This window comes from Protopterus annectens, chromosome 1.part1, assembly GCF_019279795.1.
Source record: "Protopterus annectens isolate FY-2018-M chromosome 1.part1, PAN1.0, whole genome shotgun sequence".
NCBI lineage: Eukaryota > Metazoa > Chordata > Ceratodontiformes > Protopteridae > Protopterus > Protopterus annectens.
In genome coordinates this window covers 210565372-210582690 of record NC_056726.1, presented here as the reverse complement: position 1 = coordinate 210582690, position 17319 = coordinate 210565372, and positions in this window count along the sequence as shown.

Here is a 17319-nt window from a genome sequence, read left to right as displayed (position 1 = left end):
GACTGACAAGTATTATTAGCAAGAAAAGGGAATATGCCCCCTTCCCCACTGTAGTGCGACCCTGGAGTTAGAATATATAGTTGGGGGGGTGTGAGGGGCACAGCCCCCCACTTACTTTTCTTTTACTAAGCAATATTACATCAAAAGTTAACAATATCATATGAAATGAAGTGGGGGGCTGTGCCCCCCACACCCCCTAACTATATATTCTAACTCCAGGGTCGCACTACAGTGGGGAAGGGGGCATATTCCATTTTCTTGCTAATAATACTTGTCAGTCAAATGAAGTGTCGGGCAAATGAAGTGTCAGGCAAACGAAATTTCAATCAAATGGGGTCAGGCAAATGAGTGTCAGTCAAATGGGGTCAGGCAAATGAGTGTCAGGCAAATGAAAGTTAGGTCAAAAGAAGTAGACCCATATATATATATATATATATATATATATATATATATATATATATGAAGAAAGAACGTTATTACAATAAAGCATACAAAAAGAATGAGAAGGGAATCAACGGCAACCCCAGTATTATATAGCGCTGTTAGCGTATGTCATACCCAGCTGGGAAGGAGTGAGCAAAGCACTGCTACTCACATCACAGGCAGGATATTACCAGTCGGAGTAACATTGTTGATTTGCTAAGTCTACTTTACATGCAGAGGGTAGTCCATGGTGGGACCACCCAAAAACTGAAAGACCATTTGGCCATCTGACCATTACACAAGTAAGGGCAGGTACGTTCAAGGACTAAATGGTGGGAGAGCCTGAGAATACATGGGTTTGGACAACATACATGTAAGGCCCCTAATGCTTGGGAGAGGGCAATGTGTGGAGGTGTGTCATGGCTGCAATAACAAGTGGACAATGGATGGTATGCGTGATTTTAAACACGGGTGGGGTGGAGGAACTATGGGTATGAAATTATGAAGACAGGCGTGCCAGGGTTGGATGGGCTGGTTCTAATTGGACCGCCCCGTGTAGGTCAATGTGGTCGTTATAAGTATATATGCATACACACATGCAGACATTAATATGTAGAAGTACATTCTCTGTAACAACATTCATTCCATTTGCAGACATAAATAACATGAATGTGCCCTTACAAACCTCGACAGTAGATAGAATAATAGGTTGTGCAGAAGAGGGACAGGACGAAACTCCTAAAACGCAGAAGTGTGTACAATGTCTGAAGTCAGTGCTGTGCTGAAAATAATTAAATGTGAGGACTTTCTCACACACGGAATAATTCCTGTGCTCTGCCTGCTACGGCAATGCCAATTACTAAACCGGTCTATCTGTAAAAGAAATAAGCCGAACACGTACATAATTAGGCTCTCATGTGTAACGTGTGCATTACCACATAGTCATACTTATTAATTTATTGCAGTGTCATGTTAACGGGAGTAAGGATTTAAAGAAGTATAGAGTCTAATCTTGACATAAACACATGCGTGTCCCATGTGGGACAACCCAAAAATTGTGAATAGTATTCTTTTGGTCGCTCATGTCACCAATGTTTGTGGACTAAACGTTTGGGAGTTCTGAGGATACGTGGAGTGAGTCAACTGATGGTATGGGTCTATAGTAGTAGGGAGTGGCCAATGTGTAGTGGTGTGGATACACCGCGAATCCAACTGGAGAATGGATGATTGCAGTGATAGTGAGGGGTTGGGGTGTGTGTTTGGGGAACCAGGAGCCATGGGTATATGCAAATGAAGCAGTGCAGCAATAGTGTATTGGTTAGAGCAACCACCTAACGAACAGGCATTCCCGTACAAAATCCCACTGTATCACATACCATTTACCATCGGTAATCTGCACATGAACATATTGCGACATCTGTCCACTGTATAACCTGCTAAATATCAATTAAAAGTTAACTGGAGTGAAGTGTCAGTGTCATAATGAATAAGGCACTAGTAACAGGTCAAGCATATATAAACACCAGTAAGCATGTGTAAGTGTGTTTGCACGGGGTATGTATTGTTTTACAGACACACACACACACACACACACATATATATATATATATATATATATATATATATATATATATATATATATATATATATATCGACAGTTCATATGATCGACAGTTTATTTGGTCGCCAGTTCATTTGATCCACAGGCATTTTAGGTGGGGGGCATCGCCCCCAACACCCGCCCTAACTATATATATCAACTCCCGGCTCGCACAACATTGGGGAAGGGGGAAAATGCCTGTCGATCAAATGAACTGTCGACCAAATAAACTGTCGATCATATGAACTGTCATATATATATATATATATATATATATATATATATATATATATATATATATATATATATATATATATATATATATATATATATATATATATATATATATATATATATATATATATATATATATATACACACACACGTGTGTGTGTGTGTGCGTAGATATACACAGATATACAGCTATGATAGGAAACAGCACACAAGAATGATATATGTTCAGGCTATGCCAATGGAAGTGAGAAGCCCAAGCAAGAAACATGAAACATGTAGAATGACCTTCCATGCCCGCCCCCCTCCAGCCTTAGCAGAAATGGCACCCTAGGCAAAGTAGTGCTCTGGTGCCCCTTAAGCCCCACCCACAGTATTCTCATGAAGTACTCCTATTTGTGCCACACCCACAGGCAAGAAAGACACTCCAGTTATTTCCTTCAATTATTTAAATGCATAGGAAGAAAAGATACCTTGAAATGTATTTTAACTGTAAGTGAAGGAGGATTTTTTCTTTAATAAACTTGCTTTATCTGTTGCTTCTTCACACATATTTTACTATAAAGGTCATGTCCTCAGAGCACAGAAGCCCATGTGCCTTGTTATAAACAATTGCTGAAGTTTATCTAAAAAGTTTTATTTACTTAATTATTTTGTGTTGAATGACATCTGTGTTCACACTATCCTGCTATCATCAATTTCAATGTTACTTATATTTCTTCAAGAAAATGAGTAGATGTTGATATTTCCTGGCCAAATTCATAAAGGTTCTATGAATCAGAGACAATAAACTCTGAGAATATGACTGCACCAAGGAAAACCAAGAGAAATAATAGATGGTTTATTTGGGAGCTCTTTTTGAGTACCACATACTAAGGAAGCTGTGATAAAATGATAGTACAACAGCAGGTTACAGTGGTCAGAAGTAAAGAAGATATATAACATTATCCATATAGTCCATGGGAAATTCCCTCAAAACTGTTCCCCAGTTTTCATTAGACAGTATTGCACCAACAAAATTAAAGAAAAAAAATGCACAACCTCCAGTCCAGATTACTCTTCCTGCAAAATAAATGGTTAGATAAGGAAGCTGAGCAAAATTCTGATGACAAGTGCCATGAGCAAGTCTTCCATGGTGCCGACTGTACTCCCATTGGTGGCAACATTGTGATGGCAGTTGGAGAATTGTCACATTTTTTAGCTCACATGTTTTTTTTTTAATTTATCCATGGTTAGCATCAATTTTTGGATGATGTATTTATTTCATGGAAAGGTAGTACTGAATTACTTTTAGAATTTGTTAACTGTATTAACACTACATCAGTCTTCAGATTTACATACAAACACAATTTTGAGGAAATTAGTTATCTGGATGTTATGATTACTAAGGATAGCATTAACAATAAATTTGCAAAATATTTCACAAATCTATGTTCTCTATTTTTTATTTATACTATTCCACTGCTTATCCTGTTCACCAAACGATAAGTACCATGAAAGGCCAAATGGTGAGGTTGGTTAGATCAGTAAGTGATGATAACCGATTGACAAAAAAGACTTAGACATTCTCTTGTACATGTGAACAGCTAAAGGTTACACAACTGGATTGAATTTGGATGTTTGGGAAGAAATTATATTTCATAGAAATGATAAATTCTTCCCTGTTTGGGTAACCATAATATAATGGAACTGAATAAATTATGAATTAATACTGTTTCCATTAACCATAGGTTTACCCACCCTGTTTTAACCTCATCAGTTAGTGCTACTGCTTGCAAAATCAATCCTATTATTGATTATTTTTGCAATGTAATTTTTTCCTAAGGAAATTAAAGATATATTTGGTGAAAGTTTCTATAGTGTTTAAAGGATGGAAGAACATTAAGTATGTATCAGAAGAACAGCTTTCAAAAGACACTCTTCAACATGCTGTAAGGAACAAGATGGTGAAATGTGGCTCCTGTAAATGTTGTCAGTTCATTTATGATGGACCTAACATAACAGTGGGCATCTTTGAGAAGGTAATGAGGTGTCCTGGATAGTGTCATTGTGAGACTACCGAAATTGTATATTTGGTGAAATGTCTCATATGTTCATCATTCTATACTGGTAAGACACAGAAAAGGCTGAAAGAGATGTAATGAACATTTGTATGACATAAAAAAATGCAGAATGAGCAATGCATTATATAGACATACCTCACAATCTGGGCACTTAAAAAGGTTTCTCTTTTTCAATATAAGTAATTGACGATGATAGAAGGGGTGCATGGGTAACCAGGCTGGAGTATAAGGAGTTACTATTGCAATTACACCTAAATGCTGTGAGACCACCTAATCTAAATGAGAATATTTGTGTTACCAGTGTTTTAAAATTAAGAGCAGCTAAATTGTGAATAAGGGCATTTTATGTTTATAAATATATATTTTATGTTACTTTTTAAAACAATTATTTACACGTTTTGTTATGGTCTTTGTGATTTTTATGCAATAGATTTTATGTATTGAATCAATTAATTATGTACATTTGCTATTGTTATTTGGGGTGTTTATATTAATTAAATGGAATTATGGTATTTTTAGATTGTGAAATTGCAGTTAATAGGGACAAAAGCACTTAATCTTTGTTGGACTAAAGTCTCTGTTGGACGATTACAGCCTATCCATGTATGTTGGTTGTTAGACTTTTTTGTTGACACTCATGCGGCTCTATATATAGTTTCATGCACGCGTGCCTAGATTGAAATCTATTCTCTTTCCCAGTCCAAGTTAATAAAAAGTTACCACCCACTATGTGTATGTCTTCACTAGTCCTACCACTTGTATCATTTTACTCAACATACACCGATTGTTCCCTTTTCCAGTCTAGGTTAATTCCCTGAGAAACAAAAAGCAATTTTCTCTTAGTTCTTTGAAACTTTCCGCATCTTGAAATAAACAGTCGATATGTGAGGCACATGCACTGAGCAACAATGACTCCATACCAATTAACTGTGAAAGCAGGCAGCTGCAAACAAATATTGCACTATCACTGCTTTTTTTAATAGCTTGCTGAGACCAGTCATTGCATCATATCCACATAAGTGTAACTGGCCATGAGCTTCACTCAAGCAAGCACGGTTTAAAAAAGAAATGTTGTTGTCTTTCGGCTTTTCCCAGTTAGGGGTCATCACAGCAGAACTCCGGTCCATAAATTGCGCCCTTTTGAGGCCGGGGAGAGCGCAATTGCTAGCCTCTATGGTCGGCGGTGAAATTTAAAAAACAAATGTTGTTGTTGTTGTCTTTCGGCTTTTCCCTGTTAGGGGTCATCACAGCAGAACTCCGGTCTGTAAATTGTGCCCTTTTGAGGCCGGCCTGTACGGCGCCCTAGGCGGTCACCTAGTTCACCCATGCCTAAGGCAGGCCGTGCCAGCCGGACACGGGAAACATACACACAAACAATGTTAAGAGTCCACTGCTCCCCAGACCACAGGCAGGATACAACCGGGGGGGGGGTACACAGTGCACCCATGAATTCTAATCTTGGAACACAGACAGGAGCGTCCCTTGCGGGACACCCCAAAAATTGGCAAAACCAAAAGAAGGTGATAGAAAAAAAACATTCTGGCTGGGGTGTATACATACTCGGAATACAAGGGTGGGAAACCCTGATGGCCCATGGGCCAAAACAATTGTATGAAATGGGTCCCATGATGTGGAGAGTGGGCAGCATGTACTGGTGTGTCCAGAACAGACCAGGACCCAGAGTAAGCATGGGTGCTGTTGAGGAGGTGCGGGTGGGGGAACTATGGGTAGCTACTTATGGGTCTAGGTGTGCAGGTGTCGGCTGATGTGGGCCTATATGGACAGCCCTAGGGATGTAAGCGAATGTGTTCATTGGGCAGAGTCATCGCCCAGCGAGCAGCCACACCCACTACGAGTCCCACTGCAGCAAAGTGTAATCTATATGGCAAGGAACGGAATAACCAGATGTAGACATATATATGTAGAGGTATGTGTGTGTATATCTACCCATAGCGATGTAGAGATAAGCCTCTCCCTCTCAGTAGTACAAATGTATACATACAGAGACAGAATACAGACAAATACCCACATATAAATATATACATATGCAGACACCCATAGACCCATATGTTGTGATATATATATATATATATATATATATATATATATATATATAGACAGCAAAATATAAATATACATGTATGCATACATATACAGATATATCTGTATATAGTAAAGTAAATATATGTGTGACTGTAAGTATACACATGTATATAGCTAGGATATCATACAGCAGTTACAAGTAACATATGTTCATAGGCCGTGCATATGGGGGTGAGGGGTCCAATAAACAAATGTGTAACATGTAGCATCAACCCCCCCACCCCCTGCTAGGCCGGTGAGACATACAGACACACAAAGGTAAACACACCACTGCTTCCCAGACCACCGGCAGGATACTACCAGTGGGAGACACCTGCCAGGTCTAATCTTGAAACACAGACATCGATGTCCCTTGTGGGACATCAAAAATAATGATCGGATGCAGTCCCGGTAATGACTTATCAAACCAGGCTGTAGATGTACATGGACCAGTAGGTTGTGCAAGCCTGATAACCCATGGGTCAACACAATGTACGGCATGTGTCCTGACATGTGGAGAGTGGGCAGTGTATAGTGGTGTGTTTATACCCCACCTGCACCCACAGTAAGGATGAGTGCTGTAGAGGAGTGGCAGGTGGTGGAACTATGGGTATGCAATTATGGGCTTAGGCGTGCAGGTGTTGGCTGGCGCAGTCGTATTAGGACCGCCCTGGGGATGTAAGTAATATTCTGAAATGGGCATAGCTGACGCCCATACCTCTCAACCCTAAGAGCACATCCACTGGGCAGGTCATAAACCATTGGGGGAACAAATAGGGACCATGTCTCTGAACTGTCACTGATTTCCGGGGACACCCCTGATTTCGACTCAGTTTCTAACTCTGTCCCACATAAACCCTTCTAAAACTAGTGACATTTAGAGGAAAGGTGGTGAATTGCACGTAATGAATAACGACAACAATTAAGAGTTATAAACATCATTTACTTCAGAAAATGTGTATGAATTCATATGCTCTGAGTCTGTCAATGTGTCAGGTTAATAGCACCAATAATTTAAATGTGTCACTGATGTTGTTATGCCATGTCACTGATTCAGTTTGTATTTTTCCCCAATCGTATGAGAGGTCTGATAGGGACAGAAAGCACATATTCCACTGACAACCTTAGAAAGATGACAGAATTTTAGGTATGCAGTAGCATGACTCGGTTGAAGGATGTGGGTTCAAAAACCCAATTACTTGTTTGTATTGAAGAGTGCCAGTTCCCATGTATTAGCCAGATGGGTGCAGATTGTAAGAGGAACACACCAATAATGTGAATCAAACTATGGACAGACAGCAGATTCCGTACAGTCGGAACGGAATGCTGTTGCCTAATGGGCAGCCATTCCCGATACTGTAGGCATGCAATCAAATGTAATAGGCATCACAAGGTAATATCGTAGTCCTCACTCCCACCCAGGGGTGAGTGTCAGATGCAAACACCAAATGCAGTGCATCTGCAAGTGCAGGAGCAAGCGGGTGTAAGCCTGTTTGGCCACCAGTATGCGAGTATTACACTGGTAAAGCAATGTAGAGGCTGAGTGTAAGAAACTGTAACCAGAGGTTAGCATTGCTTAGCAACACGCAAACCCACTCACAACTGCTTTAATGTGCCTTAATCACTCAGTTACCAATGGCCTTGTTCTGCCCTGCAACAAAATAAACGGCCTCTGCAAGGCTCGAAACCAGGACCCTGCACAGACAGCTATTGTGATTTACCACTAAGCCATGGCAGATATACAGACATTGGACCTTATCACAAACATATCATCCAGCTCAGTCATTCAACAGTATAGGAAATGCATTCCATCATGTAGATGTATGTGTGAGTGTTTATGTCCATCATATAGATACATACATATATATATATATAGATATATCAGGAACATCCCATGTGACAACAAAGCATTAAAAAGGAATGAAAAGGGAAACACCAGCAATGCCTGTATTATGTAGTGGTGTTGTCCTATGTAGTATAAAGACTCCCTCAGACTGACATGTGTCATTCATACAAGCAATCATTTGTACATTGGCCATATACATCACTCTGTGCATGTTATTTACATTAACACAACAGTTCCTGTCCAATCATTATGTCATAACAGTACTCTATGCAAGGTGATCATCATGATAAAGATAAATGGGGTAACCATAGAGGGACCTGTAGTGTTGTGTGCACAATGGGGTCATCCACATCACGTGTACCTGGAACATTTAGGAGTCATGTGCATACTAGGATCGTGCGCCTTAGAGACAGGGGTGAGGACAACTGGAGTATGTTGTGATGCATATTAAAAGGGTTACATGTGTCCAGTGGACACTTGTGTGAAATGGACAGCTATGTATGGGGCAAATGTTGTTCTAGGAACCAATTGCCCTTTGGTTTCCGTAAGGTGAGAGTGGGATGTGGGTGAAGGAGAGTTGGTATGCTCATGGAGGATAGGTAGGGTAGGATGACAGACAAGACAGCATACAGGGTCAGTATATGACACGTGGGGAGATACACCTCGAATGGGGAGGAGTGTTTGGCATTCACAAGCCCATGAGCCCGCAGATGGAAATAGTGGGACAGAGGTCACCAGCCATGGGCAGCAACCACTTCACCAAAACAGCTGCAAAGGTGGCAGTGCTGGGGGCTGTCTAGGAGGGGCAGCCTCTCCCTGTAAATGTGACACTCTGCCCTTGTGCTGGCATATTTGACCTCGAAAGCCCTTATTGAGCCCCCTACGCACCACATCTGGGACTGTATGACAGCGGACATGTTCCTGTCTGGACCTGCTCCCAGGGGGGGCAAGTCCCATCCTCAGTGGCAGTACCACCAGAAGGTGGTGCAGAGCCAACAGAGGTGGAGATCCAAGCCTGGGCCCCAGATGTGCTGATGCCCAGTGCCATGGCCAGCTGAAGTAGGACAGGAGGTTTTGACGGGACCTCCAAACCCATACAGCCTATGGTGTTGCAGTTTAAACACAGATATGGCTTAGTAATAGTCAACAGCATTCAGGATTACTTACAACAGCATGCATAGATATGACCATGAACTCATCACAACAAATGGTATACATTTGCAGAGGGAGCACAACACATGCATATATACTGCATGACATCTGTACAAAGTGTTGAAGACTTGTGACTGCAGCTATGAACAGAGGCCCATTATTGGTATGTCACTGAAAACTCCAGACAGTGTCTGTCATACCACTGTTTCATGTGACATATGTCCAGTCAGGGATGCGATGGCAGTAACTCATCACTATCACCATGTACTGGCTGCAATCCTGACACTATGCTCCTGCTGTTCACAGATGTGTGTTCAGTAAGTAACACAGGGAACAAATGGTTCCACACACCGACCAATCCACAGATGGCCCTATAGATGGGGGTCCCTCACAAACAAAGCATTGTCTTGTCAGTTTTAAAACATGCAGAATAGCCATTACCACACACACACAACTGGTTAAACAGGTAGTAGTCTCAATGAAGTATAGCTACACTTATATGCTGTAGTCATGTCTGGCACATCACCCTCCTGTCTGTAGGCTATTTTCCACTGTCTATGTTGTTTGAGGATCATTCAGATATCATCTGTGATGCCGTTTACCAAACACCAGATCCAGGAACCACTCACAGTGACTGTCATGGGCAAACACCAACATAATGTTCCTAGATATTGTACTGTGTTTGTCATGCGAATGGCTATTCCAGAAAACTACATATTTTATGAGGATCACACCAAAAACACAAGACAAAATTTTGGACATTCTGCAAAATTCTGGGCATCTGAGATGTATGACGAGGGTGAGTTAGTGTGTGTGTGCATGTGTGTGTGCGTGTGTCTGTCCATGCGTATATTTTGGCTGAAAGACCATGGTCATGGTCAAGGTACATTTTTTGCACAGTGTGAAAATAGGGTGTTCCACATTTTGACTGTTTGCCACACATTGCTATGGTCTGTGTTCCACATTGGCCTCTTAGCAGGTTGAGACCTATGTATGGTCCCCACATATTATCACATTAATAACAATGTCCTAAGCACACAATCAGTCATGAGGGATTTGGGCACCCAGGTTAATAGTAACCTGACTTTTGACCACCATGTTGCTTCCATTGTACAGAAAGCTTTCTATATGGTGCACCTCATAAGTAAGGGTATCTCATCCAGGTACAAGGGGATCATAACATCCCTGTATTCTTCCCTTAAAAGGCAAATTATTGAGTACAATGCCCCCTTCAGCATGTACCTCGCAAAACACATGCAGCAGCTGCAGAGACCACAGAGGTTCTTCACGAGAAGAATCCAGGGCCTCAAACAGCTACCCTACACAGATGGGCTAAAAGCCCTGTCCCTCTACTCAGTTTCATACAGACTCCTCAGAGGTGACCTATGTATGGCATACAAAGCAATCTCAGTCCCTGCCTTGACGGGACTGCTGCATATCTGCAAGTCAAGCTCCACTCAAGTAACCCACACACGCAATCTCAACCTGGTCTGTTACATCAATAGGACTTGTTGGTGGGAGATATTTGTATCCCAGAGACTCCCCCATCTGTGGAACAGACTCCATCTCCACATCAAGAAGAGTATCTCAATATCCCTTTTCAAGCGCAACCTGCATAACTGGATGGGAAACAGAAAATACACCCCTGGGATTCCACCTGTGTCCCTGCTGGACAAGGGCTTTGGGTGCTGACTTGTCAAAACATGGGTTAAACTCAAAGCTAGGCTTATAAGGGCCTCAAGGCCAATAGCCTAGTAACTTCCTATGATCCTATGAACCAGGGGATGAAAGGTTAATAACAGAAGCCCAAGATGGTGGACTTACATACATATTAGTTTACAAAGTCCATTGAACATGTGTGAGAAACAGACAAATATAGGTTCTGTAAAAAAAAAGAACTAGAAGGAGTTGCATACCTTGTTGCTGGGTATGATACATGCAGATGGTCTATACACTGAAAGACGCAATAGTGTAGCAAGACTGTTCCATTGAGGATTGTGCAAACACCACAATACAGAAGTAGGTGAGAAGCTTTGGGAACATGAACCACAAAGTATTACAGAGAATGATGAAGTGTGCATCAGACTGGATCAGCCATTACCAACAGTCCAAAAAAGTAGGTACAGGAACACCAGTTATAGTAGTTCATTAAAAACTAAAAAGGAGCATTGATAATTGAAATTGCTGCACATTGCCTTTACAGTGTTTTATATACACCAAGATACAAATTCATAAAATCTCAAGATTTGCAGGCAGAAATGAGAGCAATGTTGAGAAAAAATGCTGAGGCAGTTCCAATAGCAGTAGTAGGAGCAATGGATCAAATTAAAAAAAAAAAACTAAAGTAATTTTTTAGATATGCTACCCATTAATGTAACTCCGTATGAATTGCAGGAATCAATTCTGGCCCTATTGTGGGTGCTACGAATAACACTTTTGGATAACAAAGATTGAAGCAATACTAATTTCATGAACTTTAACTATACCCTGACTTAGGAATGGGGTCCAGTCTCATAACGGTATTAGAAACCCAACAGTTTTGGTGAAATTAAACCATACATCTGATACATCCACTTAAATGGCATGTCTATAAAACAATATGCAACCTGTCCAAGTTTAATTCAGAGTTATGCAATACTACCCTATTGTCTTTTAACTGGAATACCCAAAAATCCTATCCTTACAGGAAGCTTTAAATGAATTCAAAGCAACTTCTAAATAGCCTTACAACCCCTGGAAGGAAGACACTACAAGCAAATAATGCAATTTGGCTATCTCAAAAGAGTAGAATGCTAATGCAGGATAAAGAAAAAGTGTGGAAAGAGTGGTAGAAATACAAAACATCACAATATCTCAAACTTCAGAATGCTCCGCATCTGTAATAAAAAGAAAATAAATGAAGGCAAAACAACTATACCGAACAACACTCTGAACTATAGTTAACCCAACCCTATAAAGATTCCAGTAATCTATTAAAGACATCTGGCATCCTCGTCAAAAATTCAACCCTAATGCTTCTCCCAAAAACTTGCCACTCAAACCTGCAATAGAATTCATCTTTTATTTCATAGATAGTATAGTGTTCCTAACCAAGAATTCCCACATCCAATCCCAACCCTGCCCAACAACCATATATCACTACATCCACTTTCACCTTCAAACCAGGTCCCTCATTCCATGTAAAACAACTCAAACCATATTCAGCTTCAGCTGATGACCTTCCAAGTTGGTACCTTAAAATAGCAGCCAATAGCATTGCCTGTCTCATCTCAATCCTTATGAATATGTCAGTCTAGGAATCTCATGCCCCCTTTCTTTGGAAACAATCACACATTATATACACAAATTAGAAAATTCAACAGACATCACTAACCTTCGACCTAAAGTGGTCTTAGGTTCATGGGAGAATAGTAGGCCAATTGCCCCAAATTCAGAATCAAACTGTGTATTCCACACTTCCCATAGAACGAACACTCACCTCTAACCCTTATAGATACTGTTAATAAAGAAAGAGATAATGACAAACTACTCAACCCCTTATTTCTATACTTGTCTAAAGCCTTCAACACATTTTGTCACACCAAAATTCTACTTCAAATGTCTATATTAGGTCTATCACAGAGCACCCTTCTATGGTTCAAAACCTACTTTTCCAACAGGTTTCAGTCAGTACAATGGTACCCTGCCCTCTCACCATACCTCTCAGTCATTACCAGTGTACCATGAGGCTCTATCCTTGGTCTACTCCTCAACACACCAGCACCTTCCACTAATGTACACAACAGGTTTCCCTAATGCAATACACTGGTGAATTCACACTCATACGTGTATCAGATAACTTGGCACATCTCCCAAAAAGTACTCAGGAAACTGTAACAGACACTATAACATGGCTTTGTAACTCACAATTCATGCTCACCCACACCCCCAAAATACTACCATTTCCCTCAGGGCTGTCTCATGAAAAACAACATTCAAAATCCTCTCACTTAATAAAACACCATCAGAAGTCACTTCTAATAGCAAATAATGAGGCAGGATATGGGATGATTGTAAGTAATACTGAATAACAAAAGTGGATGATAACCTCTAAGTTTGCAGATGAGTGCAATCTTGGAGAAGTCACTGACTCCTCAAATGATATGGCCATCCCTGCAGGGAGGCTTGTCTCGAATACTGGTGTCAAAATCATGGTCTAAAAGTAAATACCAAAACTGCATTACTGTATATTTTGGGAAGTCATCTATACCTGGGAATAAATCACACTGACAATTTGCCCCTAAGACTTGACCCAGTTGTTCAGGGTTTGGGAATTTATGTGGACATTGACTTAACATTTGACCTACATATGGCTGTTGTTATAAGAAAGTCCTCCTCTATTGCACAGATTATAAACAAAGGGATTGTGTCTAGGTCTAAAGATGTCATTGATCCGCTTTACTCAGCCTTCACTGGGCCAGTTATTGCACATAATGCCCTCTTTGGCATGTATCTGTTCAGACACATGCAACAACTTGAGCTCCCACAACGTCACTGAAAGGATGGAAGGCCTAAACAACACATCCTTCATGGACCGACTGCAACCCCTGTAACTATACTCGGCTGGCATACAAGGCATCCTCTGACCTATTACTCATGGTTTTAATACACATCAATAAGTCCAATGGCATCATAAATACTTTGCCTAGGTATCTAAACCTCTTCTGCAACAGTAACAGTTTGGAGGGACAGGTATATCTCGCAGGTGATACTGCCGCTGTGGAACAGACTCCTCACCCACATGAAACACAGCTCATCCTTGTCCATTTTCAAGTGCAACTTAGATATATGGATGGGAAACAGAAAATTTACCCCAGAACTGCCCCATGCACTACCAATGGGCAGATGTAGCTCCTAAATGCTTTACATATGCATAGGCCCACTCAAATTATCTATGGGATGATCCCAGTTATTCTCATTAGGGTAATATGTAATTATCAACCATGGGTAAGGCCAATCTATAACCAAGTGGGAAAGAATATGTTCCAACACAAAAAGGGAAATTAGCTAGATAAAATGGCCTGCAAGAGCAGCTAGCGTAGTAATAACCTTACCTATGAACCTATAATCTTACATTTGAAATGCACATACAAAACTGTATAAAAAAATCAGCAAAAACTTGCACTGCTTTACAGATTCAAAAACGTTCTCACCAACACAACTAAAGCTATATGTTCCACTACTTAGAACGTTTCCTCACTATTTTATGGAGCACCCATTCTTATTAACTTCCAGGCAGCATAAAAAGCAAAATTTGAGCAATGCTATAACAAAGTGGCTACATTTGCAGCAAATGACCCTTTCAGAACTCACTACTCAACTAACATATACACAGCTTCTTCCCACCTACAACATTAGCCAGCAATAATCTGCTTGTCTAGCACTAAATATGGTTCAGTACAACTATGTACTCCATCATTATCATTAAGTGAGGAAAACCCTTTCTGTCCACACCCCTATCAAATTTGCAGGGCTTGATCAACATTTATACCATGTTGCCATGGCCTGGGACTCCTTACCTATATCCATCAGATCAATACCCTCCCTTCAGTACTTCAAAACCATTCAGAAATAGTTCTTAGCCAAAATGGTTATCTAACAGTGTAGTACCTCGCAGGATGTGCAGTAGCAAACCCTGCCCCTAAACGCCCACAATTTACCAAGCTATGTTAATAGTAATTAGCGGTCATGTAGCTTACACCAGATTAATAAAACAAAGCAGTAAAAAGCATTTTATTGGCATTGGAATGTATAAAACCCTTTGATTGCGATTGGTTATTATCGGTTATTCAGGTTTTACATGGTTATTCAACCGATCGCAATCAAAGGCTTTTTACTACTTTCTTTTTGTGTTTTATACATTCCGATGTCAATAAAAAGCATTTTCATGCCTTTTGCAAAAATTTTAATTGTTTCTAATGTGGAACGTGCCACAGTAAGTTACTTTAACATTGGGAAGACCGAAAAGCATTACTTCTGTAAATGTAGAGTATTTGCACTATTAAATATTTTCTGGGACTGCAGACGTCCATATAAGGACTGTACTATAAGAGTAGCAAATAAATAAGTACATCTTAGCCTGTCCTGGATGATCACATAGCTAGAATGAATTTAGTTTTATGGCACAATAAAGAAAACATATTGATTAATGCAGATGTTTAAAAAAGCTTGAAAATATATTTGTGTTGGCATAAAAAAGTGAAGTTTTATCTGTAAGTGGAATCAAAAGAAATACCGTGCAGTAACTCGTATATTTCAAGGTAGCAAAGACCTATATGGTGTGTGTGGCTTTCTCTCTTGTTTGTCACCATGATGAAGGATGCAAAGTATACCTCTGGAGCTCTTAATACAAAAAATCTGGAGTCTGGAGAAAACCTAAATTAATGGCGACAAAATCTTACTTATACAGGATTTGTGTTAACATGCCTTTTCGGAAGGAAATGCCATCTGAAACTCAAATGTATGTCATTATTTAATGATGTTAATCTTCAGTGCTTTATCAGGAAATCACAAAATATACGAGAAGCAGACCATATAGGGTTACCACCTGTTCCACTTTGTGAGGGACAGTCCCCTCTTTGGGCAGTTGTGTCCTGCAAAAAAATTGTAAAAATGGCAAATGTCCTGAGATTTTAGGGCAAAATTATTTCCTATACTTTATGTAATAGTTGCATAAAACTCTGTATCCGAAACACCTAATGTTATAAGAAACAGACTAAGCCCAATTTGGGCATTTGAAAAGGTGGCAACCCTACATATGATTAGCGGTTATTGTTATTCACAGAGTGCAACATTTGGCAGGTTACTTATTCAGGCAAAACGGGAACACTCAGTGTCACTCAAATGTGCGCTGACCTGCCAATCAATATGGACACGCCCTAACCTGCACAGTACCGCCTGCGAGGTACTACACTGTTAGATAACCGCCAAAATCTGTCTCGGTTTTTGTTCAGCCTTAGGATAATGATATTCCTAAATATGAACAAGTTCCTAATAATACCTTACACCTCCTTACTTGCCCTTTTCACTCACTTCCTAACTTTATCTAGATAAAAACAGACACCTACTCAGTTAGACTTTCCTGGTAGTCACACTTCAGTAAACAAATAACATGTATGACCTTGTCCTTACAAATGCTTCCCCTGCCTACACCCCACTAATATAATACAATACAATCTAATATACAAGTTATGATTGCAACAACTACCCAGCCAAAAAACAAAATAAAAATTATACACAGATAAGGAAATCTGTGGAAATAACTGTCCACCCACACCACAAGAAAAATCATCACACTGAAAAAATAAGAAAGCAACATTGCTGGTCATTAACTACTTCATAATGCTCAACTATCGCTCATTTTGCCTCATATTATTTACGCTTCTCATTATAAAATGTTTATATCTTCTGGTAAATCACTGAAGACTACAGTTGGTCCATAATGTCAGACATTACAGTCAGTCTTTAGGAAATCCATGTTGATGAAAATCCATTTTCCTCCTACTAATGTGAATTATACATGATTTTGGACTTGTAAAGACTCTGGTGGTCATTAGTCTAGTATAAACATATGAATCTACTAGTTATGTACAAGTCATGGCACAACAATGCACTGAATGCATCAGTCATACCTATTTCTTCCTACAACATAAACTCCAAATTCAAGATTTGACATAAAGAATGAAAGAGAATCAAAATAATCTCATAAATAAAAACATACAAGTAACATGTAGCATCCTACAGTAGGCTTGTAAGCATGTTACATAAAAACATACAACTAACCTGTAGCATCCTACAGTAGGCTTGTAAGCATGTTACATAAAAACATACAACTAACCTGTAGCATCCTACAGTAGGCTTGTAAACATGTACATAAAAACATA